The sequence below is a fragment of the Capra hircus genome, chromosome 4, assembly GCF_001704415.2.
Source record: "Capra hircus breed San Clemente chromosome 4, ASM170441v1, whole genome shotgun sequence".
Lineage (NCBI taxonomy): Eukaryota > Metazoa > Chordata > Mammalia > Artiodactyla > Bovidae > Capra > Capra hircus.
The window spans coordinates 43,751,188-43,778,739 of NC_030811.1; the positions used below are offsets into that span (position 1 = coordinate 43,751,188).

General features: G+C 42.1%; 2 pseudogenes across 2 annotated transcripts; both read right to left on the reverse strand.

The window, feature by feature from the left end:
- LOC102180996 lies at positions 245-677 on the reverse strand (annotated as a pseudogene). Its single transcript, XR_001295611.2, has one exon. The product of XR_001295611.2 is annotated as a 60S ribosomal protein L34 pseudogene (transcript).
- Positions 4,479-6,378, reverse strand: LOC102175092 (annotated as a pseudogene). The gene is made up of 2 exons (XR_001295597.2): positions 6,370-6,378; positions 4,479-5,214 (listed from the first exon to the last, which is right to left on the reverse strand). The product of XR_001295597.2 is annotated as a cytochrome c oxidase subunit 4 isoform 1, mitochondrial pseudogene (transcript).

The window sequence follows — 27,552 nt, forward strand, 5'->3', positions numbered from 1 at the left end:
TAGGAGGTTGAGAATCTTTCCCAGACCAATGTTCTTATTTTCCCAGTGAAGTGGATTCATATCATACATTATTTTACAACAGACTATTTAACAGCAGTGTCTTGTGAACATTTTGCTATTAGCATTGCATTCTTAAAAAGTTTTTATTTTACATTAGAGCATAGTGGATTAGCAGTGTTAGTTTCAGATGTACAACGAAGTGGTTCAGTTATATACATACATGGATCTATTCATTTTCTTTTTCTTTTTTTTTTTTAACAGAATGAGGCATTTTATTACTCAAAAATGGTTCATTTTTTATTTAGCTTTCTGACTCTGTGCTTGTGCTTTCAATACTTTCACAGCGATCTTCTGCTCTTCAATAAGGAAAGCGCGCTTGATCCTGTCGCGGACACATTTAGCACACATGGAACCACCATATGCTCGGCTGACATGTTTCTTTGTTTTAGACAACCTCATGAGAACTTTTGGTCTCACAGCACGAACCCCTCTAAGTCAGCCTGGGCACACACCACATGCAGATTTTGGTGCTTTCCCAACCTTCTTGGTATAAAGGTAAACAATTCTATTACCAGGGGTTCGGGACAGCCTGGTTTTGTTAGAGGCTGTATTGTAGGATAGCCTACGACGGTATGTCAGACACTGCACCATCCTGAATGCCTCTAGATGCCGTCCCCGGAAGTGGATCTATTCATTTTCAAATTCTTTTTCCATTTAGGTTATTTCACAATATTGAGCTGAGTTCCCTGTGCTGCACAGTAGATCCTTTGGTAATCTATTTTAAATATAACAGTGTGGGACTTCCGTGGTGGTACAGTGGATAAGAGTCCCCCTGCCAATGCAGGGGACTCAGGTTAGATCCTTGGTCTGGGAAGATTTCACCTGCCACGGAACAGCTAAGCCTGCGTGCCGCAACTAGTGAAGCTTCGTGCTGCAACTACTGAAGTCCAAGCTCCTACAGCCCGTGCTCCACAGCAAGAGAAACCACACAACGCGAAGCCTGCACACCCAACCAAGAGTAGTCCCTGCTTACACCAACTAGAGAAAGCCCACGCAGCAATGAAGACCGAGGACAGAAAAAGTAAACAAATGAAATAAAAAATTTAAATCTAGCAGTGTATACATGTCCAGGCACTGTGTTTCTCGCAAGGTCACAGGACTGAGCTGTGGCGGAGGTGAAGACATCTGCCCTGACCTTGAGGCACTGAGTACAGGGAAGACACATTGAGAACAGACGCAGTGACCTAAAGTAGTCTTAAATTCATGACTTCTGAGCTGCAAGCATCATTCTGAGGTGAGCAGAAAGGAATCCTTAACTTGAACTCTGAGTCACCCCAAACTGCCTCTACACCAAACTGTGTCCTGATCTTCACCGCTGTTCATTTGTATGTTAATTAATTAGTTGATTAAGCAAATGAGATTCGGTTCCCCGGGGCCTTCTAGGTTGTGGCTATGTGGGGTGTGGATAGCAGCGGGATGTTTGTGGGAAGGTGCAGGCTAGTGCAGTCAAACTCAGCTAGGAGTGAAGGTCAGCAGATACAACTTTGCCATAAGTATTCTGAACCCAGCATCCTGGACTGAGTACCTTGGACACACCCTGGACCCACATCCCTACCTCCAGCATCCTGAATGGAACATCTTGGCCCCAACATCCTAGAGGGAGCATCTTGGACGCAACCTGGGGTACTGGGGCTCTGGGGCTCTGCACTGTGGCCTGTCCTCTGCTGCCCCCTGCTGGTGACACATTGCTCTATGGGCACTGAGCTCCTTTCACACCCATTAGTAGAGGACAGAAGCCCCTGCCTGTTGCTCTTCAAACTTCAAATGGCAGTCTTGTTTTTTTTTTTTTTACAGTGACAGTCTGCCTTCTTGAACACTGTAGGAAAGAATGTCTTTCCTGCTGAGAGGAAGCATATTTTCTCCCAGATCTCCCGACTTTTGCCCCCACACATCTGAGTGTCCCTCTTTCCTGAGAGGCTTAACAAAAAGCTTCATTACAAGGATTACAGCCGGAGGGGCCTCAAGGATGTGTGGCCCCAACATCCCTGCCCTCTCAGGTTTTACAGATGGGGGACGAGGCCCCCAGAGTGGGCAGGTGCACCTTCAGATAGCTAGGGTTGGGCCAGGCAAGGGCCCTGTTTCTCCTGCATTTTAACCCAGATTCCCTAATAACTCAGTGTCCTCAAAACTCCAGGGAGGCTCTGAGTCTTCCCTTGGGACTCCTGGGGTGGGGACCAGGGCTGGAGAACGTGGGCCTGTGTGAGTCTGAGCTTATGTGGCCCGAGAGGGTGGCTATATCCCTCAGCCTGATATGCTGGGTTTGGGCACCATTTTCCTTGCATTGCTACTCAGTTGATGTTACAGCTTTTTACACTTTTTTTCCTGGTTTTATTTGTCATCCTAAATTAGAAATAAATCCTAGAAAAAGAGCTAAGATCATCTTAAAGTAAAAAGACTGCTTTATTTTTCACAGGGTTTGCAAACCATGACCTAAAGCACATTCCCAGGGAGGAGATGGGCCTGGGTAGGGTGGGGAGAGGGTTTGTGAAGTGAGGTTAAAGACGCTCAGTCGTGTCTGACTCTTGCCACCCCATGGACTATACAGTCCATGGAATTCTCCAGGCCAGAATACTGGAGTGGGTAGCCTTTCCCTTCTCCATGGGATCTTCCCAACCCAGGGATCAAACCCAGGTTTCCTGCATTGCAGGCAGATTCTTTACCAGCTGAGCCACCAGGGAAGCCCAAGAATACTGGAGTGAGTAGCCTATCCCTTCTCCAGTGGATCTTCCTGACCCAGGAATTGAACTGAGTCTCCTGCATTTCAGGTGGATTCTTTACCAACTGAGCTATCAGGGAAGCCTGGGGGAGAGAGTTTGAGGTACTTTTAAAAGCAAAATCCACAGAAGTCACATCTAGGCTGTCACAGGCATCAGTAGTTTATTGCTTTTTTTTATTCTTAAAGACAATTTTAAAAATGGGGTTTTGTGTTGGCTGCAAAATTGAGAGGAAGTTATAGGGATTTTCCATATGTCCCTGCTCCTACACACACACGCAGCCTCCTCCATAATCAGTATTTCCTACCAGAGGGATACATTTGTTATAATGTTATCATCCAAAACACATAGTTTACATTAGGATTCACTCATGACATTGTCGGAGAAGGCAATGGCACCCCACTCCAGTACTCTTGCCTGGAAAATCCCATGGATGGAGGAGCCTGGTAGGCTGCAGTCCATGGGGTCGCGAAGAGTCGGGGAAGACTGAGCGACTTCCCTTTCACTTTTCACTTTCATGCATTGGAGAAGGAAATGGCAACCCACTCCAGTGTTCTTGCCTGGAGAATCCCAGGGACGGGGGAGCCTGGTGGGCTGCCATCTATGGGGTCGCACAGAGTCGGACACGACTGAAGTGACTTAGCAGCAGCAGCAGCAGCAGCAGCAGCAGCAGCATGACATTGTATGTACAGTGTAAGGTTTGGACAAATGTATAATGACTTGTATCCATCATTTTAGTATCACACTGAGTATTTTCATCGCCCTAAAAATCTCTGTGCTCCATGCTTCTCTGCCCCCAATTCCTGGCAGCCACTGGTCATTTTACTGTCTCTGTCTGAGAAAGGATTTATTTCTTTTTTGCTTTTGAAGGATCATTTGGCAGAGTACACAGTCCTATGCTGGTGTTTTTATTTCTTTCAGTACTTTAAATATTTCCTTTTTTTGCTGGCATGATTTCTGAGGAGAAAACGTGATTCTTATCCTTGCTCCTCTATAGGTAAGATTTCTCCCCCCCTTTCTGACTTCTTTCAGCACTTTCTCTTTATCTTTGTTTTTTTGCAGCTTGAAAATGACATGCATAGGTGTAGAGTGGTGTTTCTGTGTGTGGCATTTATTCTGCTTGGTGCTGTCTAAATCCCTTGGGTCTCTGGTTTGGTGTCTGACATTAATTTTGGGGAAAGTCTCAGCCACTAATGTTTCAATATTTTCTTTCCCTTTTGGTAATCCTAGTAGGTATGTTATAACTGTCCCACAGTCCTGGAGGATTCTATTCTGCTCTGTTTTTTTTTTTTTTTTCCAGACTTTGTTCCCTTTGCTTTTTAGTCATATGAGTTTCTACTGATATATCCTCAAAGTCGGAGATTCTTTTCTCAGCCATGCCCAGACTACTAATAAGCTCATCAAAGCAATCATTCTTCATCTCTGTTATAGTGATTTTTTAAAAAATATCTCTATTATTTCTTTTTCATTCATTCTTGGGATTCCCATCTCTGTTTACATTGCCCATTTGTTTTTTTTTGGTTTTTTTTTTTGCCAAGGCCTCTATATTTTTAGTTTTCACTTGCTAGTCCTCATACACTTTGTTTTTGCCAGTTCACTTACACCCAAAACGTACCGACTACTGACAGACACTTGGGAGAAAGCCCCGCACGCCCAGTGCTGCTGCACTTCATTCAGTTACTGTCAGAGAACAACCACGAGGCCTTCACGTCAACTGCGCGTTTATTAGCACTGGTGCTGCAGCACGGCGCTCCCAGTGGACATGCGGAGCTGCATGGCGGCGCCCGGACAGGCGAGGCGCAGACTCGGGAGCCGCGGGGCCTCACTTCTTCCACTCGTTCTTGTCGTAGTCCCACTTGGCCGAGAAGCCCTGGAGGGGGGCCACCTTCATGTCGAGCATCCTCTTGGTCTGCTTGGCCACCCACTCCTCTTCAAAGGTGTGCGGGATGGGGCCGTACACATAGTGCTTCTCCCAGATGAGGAGGAGCGCGGTGAAGCCGATGAAGAACATGGCCGCGCCCACCACCGTCTTCCACTCGTTTGTGCTCCTGTTCATCTCAGCAAAGCTCTCCTTGAACTTAAGGCGGTACAGTTCAACTTTCTCATCGATGGAGAGGCTGCTCCAGGAAGCCTTCTCCTTCTCCTTCAAGGCCTTCTGGCTGGCAGACAGGTTCTTGACGTGGGCCACGTCGGGCAAGGGGTAGTCACGCCGGTCCACATAACTCGGGAGAGCATAATCTTCACTCTTTACAACACTTCCATGGGCCCGAACACACACCGAGGTGGAGATTGCACGCCTGCCAATCAGGCTGAATACTCTGGTCGCCAACAGTCTGCTGCCACCGACCAGCCGCTGCCCACCGTGCCCGCTGCGACCGCCCTCTACGGCTCGGCTGCCCGCGACCGGAAGAGCTGCCCATTTGTTCTTACGTGCTCTCTGCTTTACTCATCAGAACATTACCATGTTTTAAATTCTCGGGTAATTCCAGCATCCCCGTCACGTCTGGTTCTGATGCTCGTGCTGTCTCTTCACACTGTGTTTTTCCTTTCAGTATGCCTTATAATTTTTTCCTGATTTGCACATGATGTGCTGGGTGAGAGGACCTGTGTAGTAAATACACCTTTAGTCATGTGGTGGTGAGGTGCAGGGGGAGGGGAAGCATTCTGCAGTTCCCTGATTAGATCTCAGTCCTTTAATGAGAGCTCACCTCTGGATTGTGAACTTTGCAAGTGTTTCTGTTCGTTTCTTCTCCCTTAGGTGGGACAGGATAGCCAGAGTGGGCTAAGGTTGGGTATTTCCCTTCTCTCTGCTCAGTTAAGCTCTGATAAACCCGAGAGCAAGTTAGGCTCTGGTTAGCTAGTTTCACCTCGTTAAAAAGAGCTCAGTTCTCTGATATGTTTAAAAGTGATTCCATTTCCTCTCCTTCTGCTGGAAGTACAAAGGGATTTTTCTGTTATATTTGCTGTGAGAACTTGGTTGTGCTCCTACAGGTCAACTTCACAAACGTGTAGGGGCTCCCCTAGGATTGTGTCTCTTTGGAATTTTTAACTCTCAGCTCAGCCCACATCTAGCCTCCAGTAACTCATTACAGGTCTAGTATTCCTACCTTGTACTGGTTCCCGTGAAGGTTTCTGCTCCAGTAGGCTGTGATTTTCAGTGGGGAATTAAACTAGAACTGGGCAGAAGCAGTGCTCAAACAAGTGTTTCTGAACTGATTTGTATCCAGTGGAAATCAATGCAAAGCTAGGCCAGTGGTGAGCACCTGTTCTTTATCTATCAAATCTTCCCCCAGTTCACCCAGGCTTTGGGGGCCAGCCTGGCCCTTTCTGGAAGCATTGCTCATCCTGCTTTCTGACTTCATGGTTCTAGTGGAAGCCTCAAGGTGTCTTCTTGATCACACTTCCTGATCACAGCTGATTAGGTCAGTTGGGCCCTTGAGCCCGATCAACAGCTGGAGTCCCTCTCCTTAGTCCTTTCCCTTCCCATTTCTGCATCATTAATTAAATTATTTCAATTATATTTTATATTTCATCAAAGTAATGTGTACATGATTTAAAAGGAGAGATGTACTAGATTTTTAATGAGAACACTTACCTGCTCCATCCCTACTCATTCCGAATTCTTATTCCCCATCTGCAACCACTCTCAACTCTTTGAGGTCTGTTCTCCATCTCCCTATCTCCAAAGAATAAATTTCTACTGCAATTTCTTGGTTCTCCAGGTCTGGATGTTATCTCTTGTTTCTGCTGTGGAAGATGAAGGTTTAGCTCTCTCGTGTGCTTCCCACATGTAAACGCACACCTCCCTGGTACCTGTAGTGCTGGTATAGTTCTGAAACAAAGTTTAGATCAATAGCTACTGATTACATTTTCTAATAGGTAGATATTATTTGCAGCTCCAGGACATGGAAGGCTATCATTTCATTTCCATTCTTATATCAGTTTTCATTCCTGGAAATGAATAATTACCTTGTTTTTGTGTTTACATAGGTCCCTGGGAACCTGTGGAAGAGATTGTTGTTATGTTCTCTTGATTAACTGACACCTGTAACATTATGACAAGGTTTCCTTTATTCCTTGTGATAGTATTTGTTCTGAAATCAGCTTTGTCAGTTATTAATATGCTGTTGCTTTCCTTAGGCTGTTAGCATGGTATATGTTTTTACGCCCTTTACATTTAACTTATTTGTGTCTTTTTATTTAAAATAGGTTTCCAGTAAGCAAGACACACTTGGGCCTTGATTTTTTTTCACTCAATCTGAAAATCTCTGATTTTAGATGGGTTTTGGACCGTTTATGTTTTACATGATTATCGAAATGATTTGGCTTATACCTGTGGTCTTGCTGTCTTCTCTGTGTCCTATTTGTCCTTTGTTCCCTTTCTCTGTCTTCTCTTAGAACTATTGACTTTTTAAAAATAATTCCACAGCATTGATTTTGTTGGATTATTAGCTGTTGCCGTGATATTTTAGTGATTTCTTTAGAGTTCACGATACACATCTTTCACTAGCTGCAGTCTCCCTCTGAGTGATATTTTACCACATCTCCTGAGGCAAAAGGAATTTACAATGGGTACTTCCATTCTTCCTTTCTGTTCTTTGTGCTCTTATTGTAATACACTTTTACAAATGTTAGAAATTCTACAATATATCGTTATTATTATCGCCCTAACCTGGAGAAGAAAATGGCAACCCACCCCAGTATTCTTGCCTGGGAAATCTCATGGACAGAGGAGCCTGGTGGGCTACAGTCCATGGGGTCTCAAAAGAATTGGACATGATGGCAATGGCACCCCACTCCAGTTCACTTGCCTGGAAAATCCCATGCACGGAGGAGCCTGGTAGGCTGCAGTCCATGGGGTCGTGAAGAGTCGGACACAACTGAGCGACTTCACTTTCACTTTTCACTTTCATGCATTGGAGAAGGAAATGGCAACCCGCTCCAGTGTTGCCTGGAGAATCCAGGGATGGGGGAGCCTGGTGGGCTGCCGTCTATGGGGTCGCACAGAGTCGGACACGACTGAAGTGATGTAGCAGCAGCAGCAGCAGCAGCAGCAGTGACCAAACAATAAGAACAAAACATCCAATCATCCAGTAGAAAGTTTTAGTTTATTTTTAAAAGTCTTTAAAATTTCTCATGTAGTTATCATTTCCCCTGTATCCTTGGCTTCAAAGCCTACTAAACTGAAGTATCTGGGCATGAAAGGAGTTGAGGAATTCACCAGAAGCTCTGTTCCAGGAGACTGGAAGGAAGGAGAGGTCCAGAATATGCCACCAGGCTTTCTGGGGAGCATGTCTAGAAGGAGGAACCTATGGGTTGATTGTGATATGTTCTCACACCATTAGTGGGTTAATAATGTGCTACAAATCAGCTCCATAAGCCTTGCATCCCATCCATGAAGTATTGCCTCTACTAGCAACACCATGAAAATTGAACATTTGGTTGTGGGGGTGTAGGAGATGAAGAAACTAATTATAGTGTTCTCTGGGGGAGACTGGAGCACTGGAATCATGGTTACAATTCTAGTCTATGTGGGATTTACTTGAGTTATTTAAAAGAAATTTCTACACTTGATATGACAATAGATTTACATAATGAACATTTGTCAAGGGTTTCAAGTCACAGTTTTTATAGGTTTCCATCTTTTCTTGAAAGAAGACAGATTTTCAGAGTTTTTTGAATCTCATAACAATGTGGGCTGGCCCACATGGACAACTGATATGTTGTGAGGAATGGAGCTCATTTATGTATCACTGTTTGAAAGCTCTGAAATAACACCAGGGGCTAATCTTTAACAACTGGAATTATCATGCTGTTCATTTGCTGTAAAATTCATAATAGCACATAAGATGCAGAGGAAGAAATAGGCTAAAAGATTTGAGTTTAAGCCAAAGTCTTGTTACTTAAGATTAATTTATTGTTTCTTTGTCTAAAAGATATAACAACTTCCTGGTTTGGTCACTTCTTTGAGGCATATTTTTTTGGACTCTTGTACATATGAAATTAAATTGGTTTTTCTCCTATTGATCTTCTTATGTCAATTTATTAGAAAATCCAAAGAAACTACAAGGGAAGAAAGGAAGTTTTCCTCCTTTATAGGAACGTCTGTCTGCATACTGACTTATGCATACGCACATATCCATATATATACATATTTGTCCATATGTGTCAATGTCCCCATCTGGAAGCATATTTGTATATTAGGTTAAACTTGAGTTCTTAGTGATGTCTCCAGCTTTCATCTATGACCACATGGTTCATTCTAGGTTTTCTCCCTTTCTCATCCATAAAATTACATTTAAAAAGGAACTTGTGGGTCATTTATTGCCACTTATTATGTTATTAAAAACTAGAAATTACATTTTCTTTCTCTTAAAATGATTGCACTGGAGTGTTTAATCTGCTTTTAACCCAAGGGAGTAAAAAGCTCTTTTACTTTCTGTAATCTGCCAAGATGACAGAGACTCCTTATCCTACTAGGTACATGTTTGTGCTCTTGGAGAATCTGTTATGTTGTTGTTGTTAAATCGCTAAGTCATGTCCGAGTGTTTGACTCCAAGAACTGCAGCACACCAGGCTCCCCTGTCCTTTACTGTCTCCCTAAGCTTGCTCACACTTATGTCCATTGAGTCAGTGATGCCATTCAACCATCTCATCCTCTGACTTCCCCTTCTCCTCCTGCCCTCAATCTTTCTCAGCATCAGGGTCTTTTCCAATGAGTCGGCTCTTGACATCAGGTAGCCATAGTATTGGAGCTTCAGCTTCAGCATCAGTTCTTCCAATGAGTATTCAAGGTTGATTTCCTTTAGGATCGACTGGTTTGATCTCCTTGCTGTCCAAGGGACTCTCAAGAGTCTTTTCCAGCACCACAGTTCGAAAGCATCAGTTCTTCAGTGCTCAGCCTTTTTCATGGTCCAACTCTCACATCCATACATGACTACTGGAAAAACCATAGCTTTGACTAGTCAGACCTTTGTCAGCACAGTGATGTATCTGCTTTTTAATACACTGTGTAGGTTTGTCATATTTTTTTCCAAGGAGCAAGGATTTGTTATATCCTTTACTAAAAGCAGAACAGTGGAGGAAACCCCTCATTTCTGTGAGAATAGTCTCTTTCAGTCATATTATCATCTTCTATGTTCATTTAAAATAATGTATGTTATTTAGTTTAGATGGTAGTCAAACCATTCTTCTTAGGCACCTATTGTCCTATCTTAATTGAGTGACCAAATCTCCTATTATAACTCTATTGATATTTTTGTCTCATGGAAATTAAACCCTAAATTCTGGAAAGTAATATATCTTGGAATAAAAAGCACTTAAAACTCTCCTTGCTATTTCCCATGGAACTGTCAGAAAAGCACAAAGATCTGTTCTTTTACATATAAAATGAGCTTTGGTAGAAATAATGAGATTTTTTTTGTATGCTTCATGTTTCTTAATTAGTTCAACACTCATTAAAAACTGTATGAAAGGATCTGTCAAATCAAAGGAGAATCTCAGCCTTCCCAAGTTTTCAGGTAAAGCATCATTAATATAACTGTGTTTTAGAGACTGTACACTTTACAAGCAAGCTCTGGAAACAAGTCAGTGCCCTCACTTTCTGTGGGATGTTCTTAACTGCCAAAGAAACACTGATTAAACCCATATACAGTAATGATGTACAGTGCTCCCTCCATTTTCCTATTGTTGGTAGGCATAATAAAATAACCAGAGCCCTGACATCAACAGCTGGTTTCTGCTTTCTTGTGATTGCCTGAAAGTTCTCTAAGTTACAGGCTGAGAAAATAGGTGTTCAACAAAGAAGATTAATTTCAGAATCTAGTATGGAAAGGGCTGCACTAGGTACTGTCAACTACTTAGATTTTAAAAATTTTGTTAAGACTTTGGACTTACGCTGATGTTGCTTAGATAACTTTCAGACTGCAACTCAATAGCAACAAACACAACACAACACAAAACAAACGCAAAACCCACTCCAAACCCTAATAATCCAATTTAAAGATGGCAGAGGACCTGAATAGGAATTTTCCCAAAGAAGTTATACACATGACCAATGGGTATATGAATGATGCTCAATATCCTTAATCATCACAGAAATGCAAACCAAAACCACAATGAGGGACTTCCTTGCTAGCCCAGTGGCTAAGACTGCACTCTCAAAGCAGGGGCCCACGTTCGATCTCTGGTCAGGAAACTATATCCCACATGCTGCAATGAAGATTAAAGGTCCTGCATGCTGCAATTAAGACCTGGTGCAACCAAATAAATAAACATTAAAAAGCAAAACAAATCACCACAGTAAGATATTATTTCACACCTGTTAGAATGACAGTTACCAAAAAGACAAGAGACAACGTGTTGCTGAAGACGTGGAGAAAAGGGACACTTGTGCCCTGTTGATGGAAGTGTAAGTTGGTACAGCCACTGTGGAAAACAGTATGGAGATACCTCAAAAAGGGAGAAATAGAACTACCAAATGATCCAATAGTCCTACTTCTGGGTATTTATTGAAAAAAAAGGAAATTAGGAACGTGAAGAGATATTAGCACTCTCATATTTATTGTGGTGCTATCTACAATAAGCCAAGACGTGGAAACAATTTCAATGTTCATCAGCGGATGAATGGATAGTCAAAATGTGGTACATAATATACGAGAATACTGTTCAGCCTTACAAAGAAGGAAATCCTGCTGTATGGATGAACCTTGAGGATATTATGTTAAGTGAAACAAACCGGTTACCGACTGGTGCCTATTTCCATTTATATGAGGACTCTAAAATAGTCAAGCTCACAGAAGCAAGGAATAGGATGGTGGTTGCCAGGGCTGGAGGAGGAGGTTGGAGGGGTTGCTAACCAACGGGTATGAAGTTTCAGTTATGCAAGATGGATACATTCTAGAGATCTACTGTACAAAACTGTGCCTATCAACAACAATATTGTGCACTTAAAAATCCGCTAAGAGGGTAGATCTCATGTTACATCTTTACTATAATAGAATAAGATTTAAAAATGACTAAAATGGTAAATTTTATGTTATATGTATTTTCTACAATAAAAAAACCGATGCCAATTAAAAAAAGATTTCCAGCAGATTAGAACTGCTTTTTGAAAGTAGAATGCTAACCCAAGGTCCCATGGAGCAAGAGTTAATTAGGTGGGAATGAATGAGCTGATGAGAGAAATGTAACTGTGATTTTCCATTTGAAATGTTTTTGAAGCTGTATTTAATGATCTGTTTCCTGACGTGTATAAGGGTAAGTCCATTTCTTTTCTTAAGATTTCCAACCTTCCATTTTATATACCGTGCTTTAGCAGACTGAAATGAAGTCTGTAAAATTATTATTTAGTGATATACCCTGTCTTTATAGCTCACATTATACTGTCATAGTTCTTCATTGTGGCCAGAGGGATGTTGTGGCAGATATTGTCAAACATCTTGTTTGCATCCAGGTGCATTTATTTCTTAGATCTTATACCCTGGGTCTCCTTCTCGGATGGATCTTATAGAAAAGACAGCAGCCTTCCCCACGTGGTCTTTGGGACCTTGTTGGTGTAGAGACATCACTGCTTCTTTGTCCTGATGCATGGGGTCCTTGACTTATGTCCCAGACCCTCCATCCTTATCTGGGACCAGCATAACATTCCAGGGTCTGTAGTTTTCTCAGTGTATCTAAGAGTGATTCTGACACCAACGCCAGTTCTGATCACCACTAGAAAGGAATCTGGTATCAGTTTCAGTGTGTGTGTGTGTTTCCCCACACCTTCAAGGAATTCTCTACAATGCCAGCTGGGTATCCCACAATTCAGCTGAATTCTGACACTATCTACCTGGAAATAGCCTTGGATCCCATGGGTTAAGGTCCAGTCCTACAAGACTGGCCCTCTCTTTCTCCCATCAAATTCAGACTCCAATCTCAAGTCCAGGTTGTCACCTGTGCTTCAAACAAACCTGCTATAGATTGGAGGTGCCAATGACTTTGTCCCTGGGCTTGATCAATTTGCTGCAGTGGCTCATAGAACTTAGGAAACACTCATGTTTACCAGTTTATTAAATATATGCTAAAGTATACAGATGGACAGCCACATGGAAGAGACACGCAAGGCAAGGTGCGCGGGAGGGTAGGGAGCTTAGGCAGCCTCTCCGCGTGCACCATTCTTCTCCTGTTCACCGCCTGCAAGCTCTCCGAACTCTTCCTTTTAGATTTTTCCGGAAGCTTCATTACATAGGCTCGATTGATTAAATCATTGATCAGAGGTGACTGACTTCACTTCTAGCCCTTTATGCCTCCTCAGAGGCCTGGGGGAAGGGTGGGACTGAGTTCCAACCCTCTAATCACCTGGTTTGTTCTCCTGGCAACCAGCCTCCATCTTGAGGGGCTTTCCAAAATCACTCTTTAGTATAACAGAAGACAACTTTATCACTCTATTAAGAAATTCCAAGGGTTTTAGGAGCTCTGTGCCAGATATAGGGTAAAGACCAAAGTAAGCCCTCCATCCGTTGGTGGTGTATTCATGGATTCAATCAAGCCTGGGTCAAAAGTATTCGAAAAATAATTCAGAAAGTTCCAAAAGGCAAAACATAAATTTGCTGCATGTTGGCAACTATTTATATTGTATCAAGTATTAATATAAGTAACCCAGAGGTTATTTAAAATATACAGGACGATGTATGTAGATTATCTAAGGGACGTGAGCATCCATGGATTTTGGTATTCAGGGGGAATTCTGGAACCGAACACCCAAAATACCAAAGGACAACTGCATGTATTTCTCATTGTAAATCACAGTATCACAGTATCTTATGCTTTTTTGAAAATCCGTTCTCATTTATCCCAATTCTATCATTCTCAATTGGTTCACTGGTTGCATTTGGAAATACAGTGGCTTGGAACCTGAGGGGTATTAAGGAGTATAAACAACTAGATTCCAGAAGGCCCAGTGTGCCCGTCAGGCTGTGAATAAACAAATGGAACAATTGATGACCTGTTTCCTGACTCTGGCTTCTTATTGACTTTTAGGCTTCAGCTTAAATGATGCTTCTGCCCACCACCTGCCTGCACAGCCAGTACCAAACCACTCTGGAGATGCTCTCTTTCACGGCACCTATTTATCTCACAAGGCTCTCTGTGTGTTTGTTCATGTGTTTAATGTCCACAGTCCCCCCCGAGAGAAGGGACTGGCCCGGTGCCCTCCTCACAACTCATGCAGCTCTGGGTTGCCTCATGCACAGACTACACAGAAATGTCTGTTGGGAAATGATAGAGCTTTTATATGATTGAGTAGATGAATGAACATATGTGTAACTATCTCCAGGGTTAAAGGAGTTGGAAATTTGTTGTTGGAGACTGTCTTCCCAGTGGGAAGTCTAGACCTGAAGGGGGGATGCCAGACCAGCATCGGTCGAAGCACCACATGCACAGAGAAGCATTGCAGGCAGACTGTCTACCATCTGAGCCACCAGGGAAGTCCCAAAGAGAAGCACCAGCTCCCATGCCAGGGTCTGGCAGTCCCCATGAAATGATGGCCAGTGTCCCCACTTCCAGGGAGGACTTTCAGAACGTCATCCATAGCAAGATTCTCTGGGGAGGGGAAGAAATTAGCAATGCCCAGCTGATTCAAGGAAAGAATTAAAAATGGAAACAGAAACCAACATTTTCAATGTCAGACCTGAAAAGTAGCAAAAGAGGTTTCTGTAGAGTAGCCCCATGGAATTTCAAATAAGGTAAGACTTGCCCTTAAAAGCAAACTGTAAAAACCAATCCACAGTGTCTCAGATGTGCAAGTCATCCTCAAAAGACATGGCAGGATGCAGAGAGCTTCAGCCAAGAGGCATGTGGCACTTGCTATGTACCTGGAGAGTTTCTAAGCTCTTTGTTGTCCTGATGACAACCGTGTGACTCATTTTGTAGATGAAGACACTGAGACATAGGGGAGGGAAGTAAGTTGCTCAGCCACCCAGCTAAGTGGCAGGACTGGTGCACAGTGCAGGTGGGTGGCTCCAGACTCTGCCTGAACCACCAGCCCTGTTGACTCCTGGCCATGACCATATTGGCTTGTCTGAAAGGAGAGGGGATATGTGGTCAGAAGCTTTCCACTCTCTTGATGATAGCTTTTGATGACAAGAGGCTTTTAACTTTACTGAAGTCGAACATGTTACTCTTCTTTTATGATTAGTGAGTTTCGAGTCCTGAAATCTTGGCCTACTTGAAAGTCATGAAAATATTCTTGTGTATTCAAAGCTTCATAATTTTAGCCTCCACATTTGAGCCTGCCATACATCTTAAATTAATATTTGTATGGCATGAGATAGAAGTCAAGGTTCCTGTTTTGATGTAGACATCTGGACACAGATGCATCTTTTATTTGAAAGATTTCTGTTTCTCAAATGAACTCCTTTGGTCCGTTGGTTGACAATCATGTGACCGTACACGTTAAGTCTACTTCTGTATGCTCTTCTGTCTCTCTGTGATGGTAAGGCAGGAAAAGAGAAAGTATAGAAGATATACCAATGGCCAAGAAGCACAGCAAAGATGCTCAACATCATTAGCCATTAGGGAAGTACAATTTAAAAGCTCAATGAGGTATAACTACACACTTATTGGAAATGGCAAAAATAAGAATGTTGACAAAATCATTGTTGATGAGGTTGTAAAACAACTAGAACTTACATTCAGGGCTGGTCAGAAAGCAGAGTGGAAGAGCTGTTCTGGAAAACAGTTTTACAGTTTCTTAAAAAGCTGAACATAGATAAGCACCTGAAATTCTGAGACTAAAACAGAATATAGAAGTTCAGAGCAATGAAAAAAAATCTTGATTTCTAATTTCAGCTGTGACATAGAAAGTACTTCAAAGTAAGCATTCTCAGAGTTCAACAAAGAAAAGGTAGACAATCAATGACTTTTCTTGGATCTACCAAGTAGCTGAAGTCACTGTACAAACCACCATCTCAAAATCTGGACGGTTAGGTGTAGGCAGAGAAAGAAAAGGTCAGAGTCTGCTTGCTTGAAACAGAAGTCCCTGAAATGCATAATCTGCTAGCAACACTTAAATGGTTATTTTGATGAATTATGGAGGCTGAGTGCAGAATTGTGTGAGATGAGAAATCCTATGGGTCTTAGTCAGAGTCACACTTATGTAGGCTTTTAGTCCAGCAACATTACCACATTCTCACTGAGAAGACCCAGGAAAGATCTTCATGGTCCCGGAGACTTGCCCTGCAATCAGTGTTAAAGGAAATCTTTCAGGCTAAACAGAATGATAGAATGTCAGAAATGTGGAGCCACAGAGAAGAAAGCAAGGAAGATAAAATATTTTAGTTTTCTATTCTTAATGGACCCCAAATAATTTTGTTTAAATCTATAACATTTCTGAGTATTTTTCAACTGCTTCAAAAAATTACATCCACAAAAAGTCACACACTAGTATCTATAGCAACTTTATTCATAATCACCAAAAACTGGAAGCAATCAAGATGACCTTCAGTAGGCAAATGGGCAAACAAACTGTGTCTGCTATATGGAGGGATATTGTTCAGTGGTGAAAAGAGTGAGACACCAAGCTGACTGTGTCTGGACGGGGAATACACAGGGTGAGCCTGAGACATCTGGTAGTGCCCGAGAGGAAGTGACTGAAAACACGTGATGTTGTCACAGGGACCTGGGTGCCAGTCGAAGGAGCTCATGATGGCCAAAGCTGGGGCCGTGATAGGAACAAAATTAATACAGTGGTATTGGATTACAGCCCAAAGAATAAAATGAATCCACGAGTGTGACGTAAATAAATGGCTGAATAAATAAATAAATAATAAATGGGGAGAAGCTACACATCTTCTGTGCAGAAAAATTCAAGTAACGGAGATGCTTTGCTTTCTGGAAAGTGGGACATAGCTCCCCGGTCCTTAAGTGTGGGCGGTGCAGAGTGGTGACTTCCTTCCAGAGAGCACAGTATGGAAAGGGGATGAGAATAACTTCACAATGGAGAAACCGGAAGACATGACTTCAGCCAGGTGACCAAGGTAAGCATCGTGAGTTATGTTGGTAGCACCCATCCTTGATATGCTGTGATGAGAAGAGAACTCTGTCCTTGTGGTCTTCCTCCTAAAAACCTGTAGCCCCAGTGTAATCATGGCAAAGCATCGGATAAACTTTAGTCTAGGTACAAAATACCTGACCAATAAGTCTCTAAACCGTAAAAGTCATCCAAAACAAGAAAAAGTTCAAGAAACTGTGCTAGCTAAGAGGAGCCTAAGGACACATGACAACAAATATCATGTGGTATTTCAAGTGGGACCTGAGACAGGAAAAGGACTGTGGATGAAAACAAAGGAAATCCAAATAAAGTGTGGACATCAGTGAATAATAATGTGTCAATATTGATTCATTAGCTTAAACATTCCAAGATGTGGGCTTCCCAGGTGGCAGAGTCATAAAGAACTCACCTGCTAATGCAGGAGGCGCAGGAGACGTGGGTTTGATCTCTGGGTTGGGAAGATCCCCTGGAGGAGGAAATGGCAACCCACTCCAGTATTCTCGCCTGGGAAATCCTGTGGACAGAGGAGCCTAGTAGGCTATAGTCCATAGGGTCAAAAAGAGTTGGACACGACTGAGCAATTGAGCATGCTCACTAAGATGTAGACTATAACAATACATATTTTATATAAGATAATACATAATATAATAATATAAATAGTGGAAATAGGTGTAAGTTATATGAGAATTCTCTGTACCATTTTCACAACTTTTTGTACATTAAACACTAATCTAGATTAGAAGTTTATTTTAAAATTATTTCCTTTAGTAATAAATGTGTCAAAAATATAAAGCATAAAGATCATTAAATTAATCAGATCATTCATGCTTGTTATGTAATGTTAATATTCCATGTTTCACTTAACAGAGAGAATTTTTTTATACCTGCATATGAAATAAAAATCCCATTATAGATTTGTTCTTTTAGCTTGCTATTTTTGCTTAGTAAATTGAAATCAAATTGCTTTTTGCATACTCCAAAAGACAGAGTGATTTCCTGATTATTGAAGAATTTATCTTATAAATGTTTTATAAATGAAAATGATGTGTCCCTCTGGATTATTTTTATTGTTGGGAATTAAGGTAGTAGCAATTTAAAAGGTTTAAAAGGGACTCAAATTAATGAGAGATTTCTCTTGATGACTGTTTATAGTCTGCTATTTGTACTATGTATGTATCTTTTCCTGGTTAAAAACTTAGTTAGGGCGTTTTGGTACAATTTAACATCTGGATAAAGGCCTATTTATCATGATCACTTGGGAAATGTTAATTGCCGGGAGCCAGCGAAAGAAAAAAAGTGTGGAAATTTTTAAAAAGAAGTAAGAAATATAGTAATTCCATTCAGTAAGGATCAACTGTAAATCTTTTACAAAATAGTGATGATTGACAAGTTGCCCTGATAGATTTCAGGAGTCAAATTTTGTTTCATTTGCCCTCAAGCCCCCTATTGCATTTTTTGAAAAAAAATTTTCCATTCAGCCTTTAAAAGGGGCTACAACTTGGCCTCTGGTTAAGTGAAAAGATCTCCTTACAAAAGAGTGAAAAGGGCCAGCTATACTGCTAACTTGTGGGAGAGGATGTGCTTGTATTTTTCCACAGGACGCAGATTCGCCAATTTGGATCCCCAGGCATCAGGATCCCCCATTGCTTCGAAGGGCGCTCCTCTAACTGCCACTGCACAGAACAGCCCCTCTAACTGCCACTGCACAGAACAGCCCCGCACCAGGAGCCGTGGGCGGGGCCAGCCTGGCTGACCCGACCCAGTGCACCGCGCTCGCAGCCACAGACCCGACAGAGTCTGCGCTCGCCTGGCCACAGGCAGGAGAGGCAAGATAAGCATCGAGATCCCTGCGGGACCGACAGCTGCTGCAGCACGAACTCTGAGCAGAAAATGATTTTACTTTTTCTATTTTAGCTTGCGTGCCCTCTCCTTATGTATTTCTTTTTGCTAATGATTCCGGAAAACGTGATGTTCATATGAATTACACAGGTGGACTTACTGTAGTGTCTTGTAAACAATGTATGCTCTCATCTTGTTAAGATTTAAGGCGATCAAGACAGTTTGTGGGCTTACTAATTTTAGGGAATTCAGCTTTAATAACAACAACTATTACCATTACTGTTCAGCAATTCATTGACTCAACAAGTGCAAATGCCCAATATGTTGAAAAATCATATTTCAGGTGTTTGGAACAGCTCTGACATTGGCCTGGACCTAGGAAAACTTCATAATCAGATACAGACCTTTGGATTTTACTGCCCCTGGAGCCGCTAATGACTTTTTCCACACTTTCTCTAATTTTATTTCTGGAAAAAATACTGTCTAATGTCTTCAGTTATGTTGCTGTTGGTGCTCTAATTTTGCTTCTTATAATCATTCTTCCTTGTATTGTCAGGATTCTTTGGCAGAGCGTTCAGAAGCTCTCAATTGATCTGCACCTGATTAAATTAAACAGAAAAGGGGGATATGCCGGGAGCCAGCGTGAGGAACTCCACCCATGGCAAAGGTCATGAGGAAGGAGGCTTGGCATACACAAAGGCGTGATCAAGCCTCAGGAAACCCCCTGTTCCCAAGCATCTAATCCCCAAACCAGAGTCTGTTTTATGCTCTCACCTACACCTCTGACTTTACGGGGGGCTCTCCCCCATAACCATTTTTCTTGGAGAAGGAGTAAACATGCAGCTCCAAGGCAATAAAAATCCTTGGGCGTGACAAGAGTGTTTCAGCTTACGGACTCCTCTGAAGGTTATCTGGCCCACCTGTATAGGTTCATCTGCCCACATGTAATTGTTTACAGCCTCCCAATCTGAGAGGCACGAGATGTTTTAGATTTACTAAAGGCAAATTATTTTGGGGAGTTGGAAATTATTAGTATAGTGTGTTGGTTAGGAATTATATTGGTGAAGGGTTTTTCATTTGTTGTGTCAATAATTGCTGCTAATTCCCTGCTCTGGGTGGGACAAGGATGTTTCAGGTCAAACCTCTCTGCTGACAGACTAGCTTGTGTGACAGGATTATCCATATTCCTGCCACTATGCACATGATTTAAACCCTCTTAACCATAAACAGCACAGAGAGTTTTGGAGTATTTTGAGAGTCTTAATTAGCATAGGGCTTTTTCGTCTTCTTGAGTCAATGATTGCTGCCAGGCCTCCATATCCCTAAGCACCTGGGAATATATTAATCAATGTATTTGGAATATAGAAAAGGAAATACAGTAGTTTTTGATGTTAGCAATACTAGACTTTTTGAGTTAATGGATTTTCTCTTTTATAATAGATCACTGTGCTTTGTTATAAATCACTGTGTCCTTGTTATGTAAAAACGTAACTTTATCACTTAAGACCAAATAGATCTTAAGGGGAACATTGGTGAAAGGATTTTCATTTGTTGGGCTGATGTTTGCTGCTAAATCTCCATGTTCCCTACCCTTATAATGAATATAACTAGCATATAGGAAGAAATAAGTATTAACCTTTAAGCATATAGGAGAAATAAGTATTAACCTTTAAGACTAATCATGTTAACCTTGGGTTAAATAAATTCCTTTCTTGATTGTAACTCACTACACCCTCACCCTATAGGAATGTAACTTTATTTGGAGGGTGGTGCCTGGTTTAAGAAAAAACACCCTTGGAAGAAATAAGTTTTTTGGTTATCAGAAAGAAAGGATCATAAAATGTGGGCAGGTCTCACTCATGGCCAGAAGATGATGTACCTTTTTTATATATTTGTGTAAAGCACCTGATTTTGATGGAGGTCGGGACTGCTGACCACCCACGTGACTCTATATTCATCCCTATGTGTAGCAGGGGGTATGTGAGCAGACCCAAAAATAAAGAAATCGGATCAGTTTCCAGAAAGACTGATTCCCCCATGTCGCTTCTTTCTTGCTCCCGTTTTTCTGGCTGAATTCCCATCTGGAGCATGGATGCTATTCCACATAATCCAAGTTATTCAGCCTCTTTTTCTCCACTAATCTTCCTACTACACTACCCATTTCTAATCTCTCTATATCTGTGATTAAATATGTGTTTTTCCAAAGACGCCGACTCCGTCCCCACCTTCGAATCACCCTGGATCCACCGGGGCTGGACCCCGGCAGTTAATATTATACTATTTAATAACTTTGGGTATCATCTCTTTAAGGTATTTTGTGTCCACAGTTGGAAAAAACACAAATAGTGATTTAGCCAACTGGTTTTTAGTTCTTTCAGTTTCATAAATTATTAAGTAATTCTAGATTTACTCTGTTCTATTTGATAAATCAACAGAAGTATTTGAAACTAAAGGGCTTTCTATTATTTTATGAATGAATTTAAAATTGAGTAGAGAAAATGGAAAAGTCAGAACAGAGAAGCAAATTGATTCTTTAAAATATTAATTTTATGCACATTTATTTCCAATTTAAATACCAAGCTCAGTTGCAATGTTTTTTTGCTCCTTAATTAGAAAATTGAAACTCAAAAGCTTAGCACTTTGAAATAAATGCTTGCTGTGCTCAACTGTGACAAGATATTAATAATCTCTTTTTAAAAACAGCTGTTGTCTTTCTCCCAGTTATTTCTCACTCTAGTAAGTTTTCCTAAAATGCACTGAGGTTCTCGAATTCATGGAAAGAGGCACTGTTGCACTGTTTTTTTTTTTCTAAGAAACCACTGTATTCTGTTATCTATTTTTGTCTTTCCTAGGTTTTCTGTCTTTTTTAAACCCCAGTTCCTTTCTGAATTTTCTTTTCCTTCAATTTCAGGGTGAGGGAATTTTCATCACAAGCTGTCCAGTTGCTGATGACTCATGAACGATTGCTTGTTGGGGTCTTCTTCGCTGCATTTAAGAAGAGTGTTTTCAGGAACAGGTTATGTAACCACTCCAGTCTCATGAGATGACATATTCCAAAATGAAAATGAGTTGACTTTGATATTCTTTACGTATATTGAGATACATAATAAAGCTCACTGAGTCCTTGACATGCGGTTGCCCTATTCTAGGTGCTCTTCTGAATTAACTCATTTCATCCTCACAAGAACCCTGAGTTAGATATTGTTTCTCTCCCAATCAAACACTGAAAATTAAATAACAAGAGATTTTGAAAGCAACTTGAGGAAAACCATGCATTATTTACAGCAGAACAACTATTCAAATGACAGTAACTTTCTCATCAGAAATCATCAAGGCCAGAAGAATGGCTCATGCGATTAAATCACTAAGGAAGGAATTGTCAACACAGAATTCTACAGCCGTCAGATTCTCTAGGAATGAAGATGAAATGAAAGTTTTCACAGAAGAAGGAAATTTCAGAGAATTCATTGCCAGATCTGCTTCTAGAGAATTATTAGAAGAAATTCTCAAATGGATGGGAAATGATTCTGGAAAGACCAGTACATCAGGAATGAAGGACTGTGACAGAAATTTAAATATCTAAGTAAGTGTAATAAGTTATTTTTCACTTTTGGAGTTTTAAAGAATATAACTAAATGTTGAGAGAAAAAAAAACCCATTGTCTGATAGTGTTTTCAACTTATGTAGACATAATTAAAAGATAAATCATAAAAGGTGGAGGGTAAAGGGAACCATCTCATGGTAAGTTTATACTCTAATTAGAGGATAAAAATTGATATCAAACAAAACAATCACTGAAAATATTATACAAGTAGATACGGTGAAAAATCACAGTAGGCAAATTAAAACTGATATACCTAATGTTTAGCAACTCAAAACTAGACAGGAAGGGGAAACCGAGAAAGAAAAGTCAGAAGGAACAAACAGAAAACAAGTCATAGAACGATAGACCTACCTAAGTGAATTACATTGAATGTAAATGATCTAAACAAACCAGTGAAAAGAATGAAATTGTCTGTATGGATAAAAAATGGAACCCAGCTACGTGCTGCCCACAGACTCTCACTCTAAACAAAATGACACAGGCAAATTAAAATGAAAAGCATGGAACAAGAAGAGTCTAATGCCACTCTCAGTCTATCATGGTTCGGGTGGACCAAAAAATGTATATAGAAGACACAATCAGTGTGAGAAGATATTATGAGTTAAGTCACGTTCAGATTGTATAACTCAGATTTGATTTGTCTAAATCAAAACCAAAGATTGTGCTGTCTCCTGGAAAATGTATCTTTTGCTCAAATACTCATGTAACGTTTGCTCAATACTCATGTTCCATAGAAATTGACCAATCTGATGAGCCCCAGAATAAGTTTGTTTGAGATACTGCTATTTTGTATCTCTAGAAACTCCATCTGGTTCTTTAAAATCTTCCCCCTGCCTCATTATGCTCATGTTTTCTTAAACATCCTGCTTTTAGCTTTGCTACTAGGAGCATAGAACAAGGAATTTCTCTAATGAGAAAACATTTCTCTAACAGGCCAGATAGTAAGTATTTTAGACTTTATGAGCCATAAGGCCTCTGTCACAGCTTTCAATGCCTCTATTACAGCACAAAACAGCCCTGGACTACATGAACTACTGAGCACGGCTGTGTTCCAATAGAGCTTCATCCTACAGACACGGAAAATTTGAATTTAATCTAATTTTTACTTGTCATGAGATACTATTACCTCTTTGACTTTTCCCAGCTATTTTAACATTTACAAACCACTCCGGGCTCACTGGGGAACAAAAACAGCGGTGGACAAGATTTGCCTCGCAGGTCAAAGTTTGTTGACCCCTGGCTCAGAGTATCTCTCACTCTGGGCACCATGGTGTGGTGAACGGGTCTGAGAGCCCCTATAATCTCCAAGGACCCAATGTTCTGACTGGTCATGGCATAAATATTCCCTGATCTGTGTGAGGTCTGGGCACCATTCTGTTTAAACCAACCTGGCCGTTCTTCTCCCAGTCTTGTGGAGTTTTGCTCAGCACTTGCTGAATGACAGGCCTAACTTAGTACCTGGCAAAAATTCAAGGGGGGGTCCCTGTGGTTTGGGGGTTCTTTTCCTGCATTCTGCCTTTCTTCCTGAAACTTTCTCTCGTCTTCTAGTCCCAGCAAGGCTGCCATACTCTACCCAGGTCGTCCTCCTTCCCTAGGGCCCACAGCCAGGTGCTGCATCTTTTTTGTTTTTTTTTGAGAAATAAATAAAGTTTAGTAGAGTGGGAAACGCTGTTAGAACAGTGGGCCAGCTCAAAGGAGAACCAACATTGAGCATGGGTCCTTAGTCCATTTTTATAGCCAGGGTACAAGAGGCGGGACGGGGTCTTGCAGGTTGTTTGCTGATTGAGTGAGGCAGGTGTACTGGGTGGGGGAAGAGTAAGGCAAATACCTTCTCCCTGTGGGGTAGGAGGGGAGACGGTTTATACTGCTCAGGAGGACCTGAAATCCGTTAATAGTTACAACATGGGAGAGGGAAAGACGATAAGGGTCTGTTTTTCTCCCATTCCTGCATTCCAAGACACTTCTTGGGTTTTTTCTGTTCCCCTTTCCCTGGGACAGCACATTCCTCCCTCTCTTTATGTTTAGGGCCAATTCTTTGGCTCCTTTTGATACCTCTATGGGCTTCCCTGGTGGCTCAGAGGTTAAAGCGTCTGCCTGTAATGCGGGAGACCTGGGTTTGATCCCTCAGTCGGGAAGATCCCCTGGCGAAGGAAATGGCAACCCACTCCAGTATTCTTGCCTGGAGAATCCCATGGATGGAGGAGCCTGGTGGGCTAAAGTCCATGGGGTCGTAAAGAGTCGGACATGACTGAGCGACTTCACTTTCACTTTTTGATACTCTGCTCATGTCTAACTATCTACCTGTTTCCCTTCACAGGCACTTGGGAATCCAGTCTCAACAGAAAAGGGGTGATGACTGCTCTGGCTTCTTCAGGCTGTACAGGGGCATCATGGGGCTCTGGGTTCCCTTTGCCTGCTCTCTGTCGGGGTGCATTTATGGAGGGAGATGAGAGTCTGCGGAATGATAATGGTGGTTTGTTTCAGCATTGTCTGGGTGTTGGCCAGGGAATATTCTTGTCATACTACCACTTGGAGATTTGTTGTATTCTAGAAGAAATAAACAAGAAAGTTAAAGGTAATGGCCCAAAGATTAATAGAAGCGGAAAAGCTGCTGAGGGGCTAGCCAGGAGAATCAGGACCAGACATTGGTTCGTGATATTAGTGTTTCTCTAGGTATGAGAAGAGGTAAGAATTTCTGCTCGTAAAAATCTTTACCTGAAAACATCTGACTATCTGAAGGCTAGTTCTTCCAGTTTTTTCCCAGAGCGCAGAGTGTCTTTTTTCTCATCTCCACCCTGAGCTCCTTTCAAGGGATGTCGAAGGTAAGCAGCTTGTGGTGGTCATGACTTAATCTTTGTAGAGGCAGCTGGCAAGTGCCAACTTCCATTCAGCAGGACCCCTTCATAGCCACACATTTGACCATGCTTTGGGGGCATTTCATGTGGGGGCTGCATCTTGATGGAAAGCTGGAGTGATGGTGGGGCTCATGGTTCCACGGACAGTGATTCTTAGCTGTTCTGGTTCTTTCTGGTGGGAAGTTAGTCCAAATACTAACAATGTTTTTTGTTACACACACGACTGATGTAAAACGTTGCAACAGCTTTATTCTGGTTAGCGCTTGCCTTGTATTTTTTCTTACCATTTGTTTTGCTTTGTATTTATCTTTTCTAAGTTGCAAAGCACTGAATTTTGCTTAATTCCATTTGATGATCTCTGCTTTTTAGGAGGTGAGTTTAATGCATTTGGGTTTCCCTGGTGGCTCAGACAGTAAAGAATCTGCCTGCAGTGCAGGAGACCCAGGTTCGATCCCTGGGTCAGGAAGATCCCCTGGAGAAGGGAAAGTCTACTCTTCAATATTCATGCCTGGAGAATTCCATGGACAGGGGAGCCTGCCAGGCTACAGTCCGTGGGATCAAAAAAAAGAGTTGAACACGACTGAGCGACTTGACACTTTAATGCATTTACATGGTTTTGATTACTCATGTTTTTGGACTTGGTTTACTGTGTACTTTTTGATAGTCTATTTGCCATGCTCTTTGCTTATCTCTTTAACCTTCCCTCCTGACACTCACATTCATCACATTTATTTCACCCATTTTCCCCTTCACTGGTTTGGAACTTTGCTTTTTAATTCTGTTCCTTCTGTGATCCTCATAAGCTCTTAGCATTAGGAATATGAAGCATGAAGTAAAAAGAATTCTGAATCTTTTTTTCTCTAGTGTCAGTCACCCAGATTCATTGCTAATGTTGTGTGCTTATATTTTACCTCTCATTTCTAAGTGTTTGAGACAGGAGGAAAGATTTTCTGCATCAGCTCAGTTCTTTGTATTGGCCAGAAGTCTGTTTTTCTTTATATTAACTGACTTTCTCTCCCCAGCCCATCTCATGACTGGTAACAGAGAAGGTTTAAGTTCCATCAGTCCCTGAGTTTGTCTTCCACTATTGTGTTATTGCCCTTGGGTGTCCATCTAAGTTCTGGGTTGCACACACACCGTGTACATCCAGAGTGTGGCAGGGGAGCACCTGACCTTGACAGGCAGCTGCCACTACTCAACTGGCCTTCCGACCCCAGTTTAGCGTAGGTGTGGTTCTGACTCTGGGTCTCATCATCTCCACCTTCAGACAGACCGGTGCTCTTCCTACCTCAGTCAGCATCCCTATATTTGTGGAGGGCGCAGGAGAACCCATTTCTCCCACATGGATTCGGAGTCTATAGACAGCCTGTGGGCTGCTCTGAGTAGATGTGCCCTTGTGGCCACATTGACGCTCCTGCTCCCTGGCCTACCTTGGGGTCTCTGTGTCTCTTTGGGGAGGATTCTGCCACCTACCTGTTTTCTGAAGCCCAAGCCCTAACCTTCTCTCAGAATCCCAGTGCTCTTGGGGCCAGACCTGAATGTATGTGGCTGAGATCCAGGAGCATCCAACTGCCTGCTTCTCCCTGGACCACCTCTCTTCCCATCCCAGAGAGGTTTGTTTGGGGGTAGATGTGCCTGGGTGCCCATACCTGCCCCGAGAAAGGTGTGTAGTAAGGGCAAGTGTGCCCCATAACCATGCTGTCTGCAAGACTTCATTGTCTGAACACTCAGAAGCCTGTATACAAGTGCTGTGTCCTGTCTGCCTGTCTGTGGTCTCTCTTTCCTGGGGAAGTGGGGGTGGTGCACCTCATTAGCACACTTTTGGGTACACATGTGCAAAGTGCACACATACACAGTGGTGCACACACACATGTTCTGACCACTGTATCCTGGACTCTAAGTCACGTCTAGAAATTGAAAGGTGTTTAGATCAAGAATAAACCTTGATTTTCCAAACAATGAATAGAATTAGAGCTATATTCCTTAGAGCTTTCCTTTATGCCATATCTGAGAGGATGAGGGCACCTTCATTCTGCCCAGAGGCACATGCATTGCCTCTGACCCCTTCCTGCGGGCTTTGGGGAGTCATTCAACCATTCAAATGTGGGGTGAGCAGGGGCAGAAGACCCACCAGGGGAGGCCTCAACTCATGACGACCTTCATCCTAGGCTTGTGGGGGAAGGCAGAGGTATAGACATGCGTAATGCTGAAGCTTCTGTTACACTGGCCTCAAAGAAGCAAGTGCAGAATTTGTGTCTGAAATTGAGCTGGCTTTAATAAAGTCTATAGTGCATGGCACTGGCTTAGTAGTGAGGCATGATGTGGGAGGCATGTGCGATGAAAAAAGACAGAGAAACCAAATCCTGCATGGTCCTGTTCATACGTGGAATCCACAGACATTGAATTCATAGAAACAGAGAGTAGACTGGTGGTTACCTGGGCTTGGAA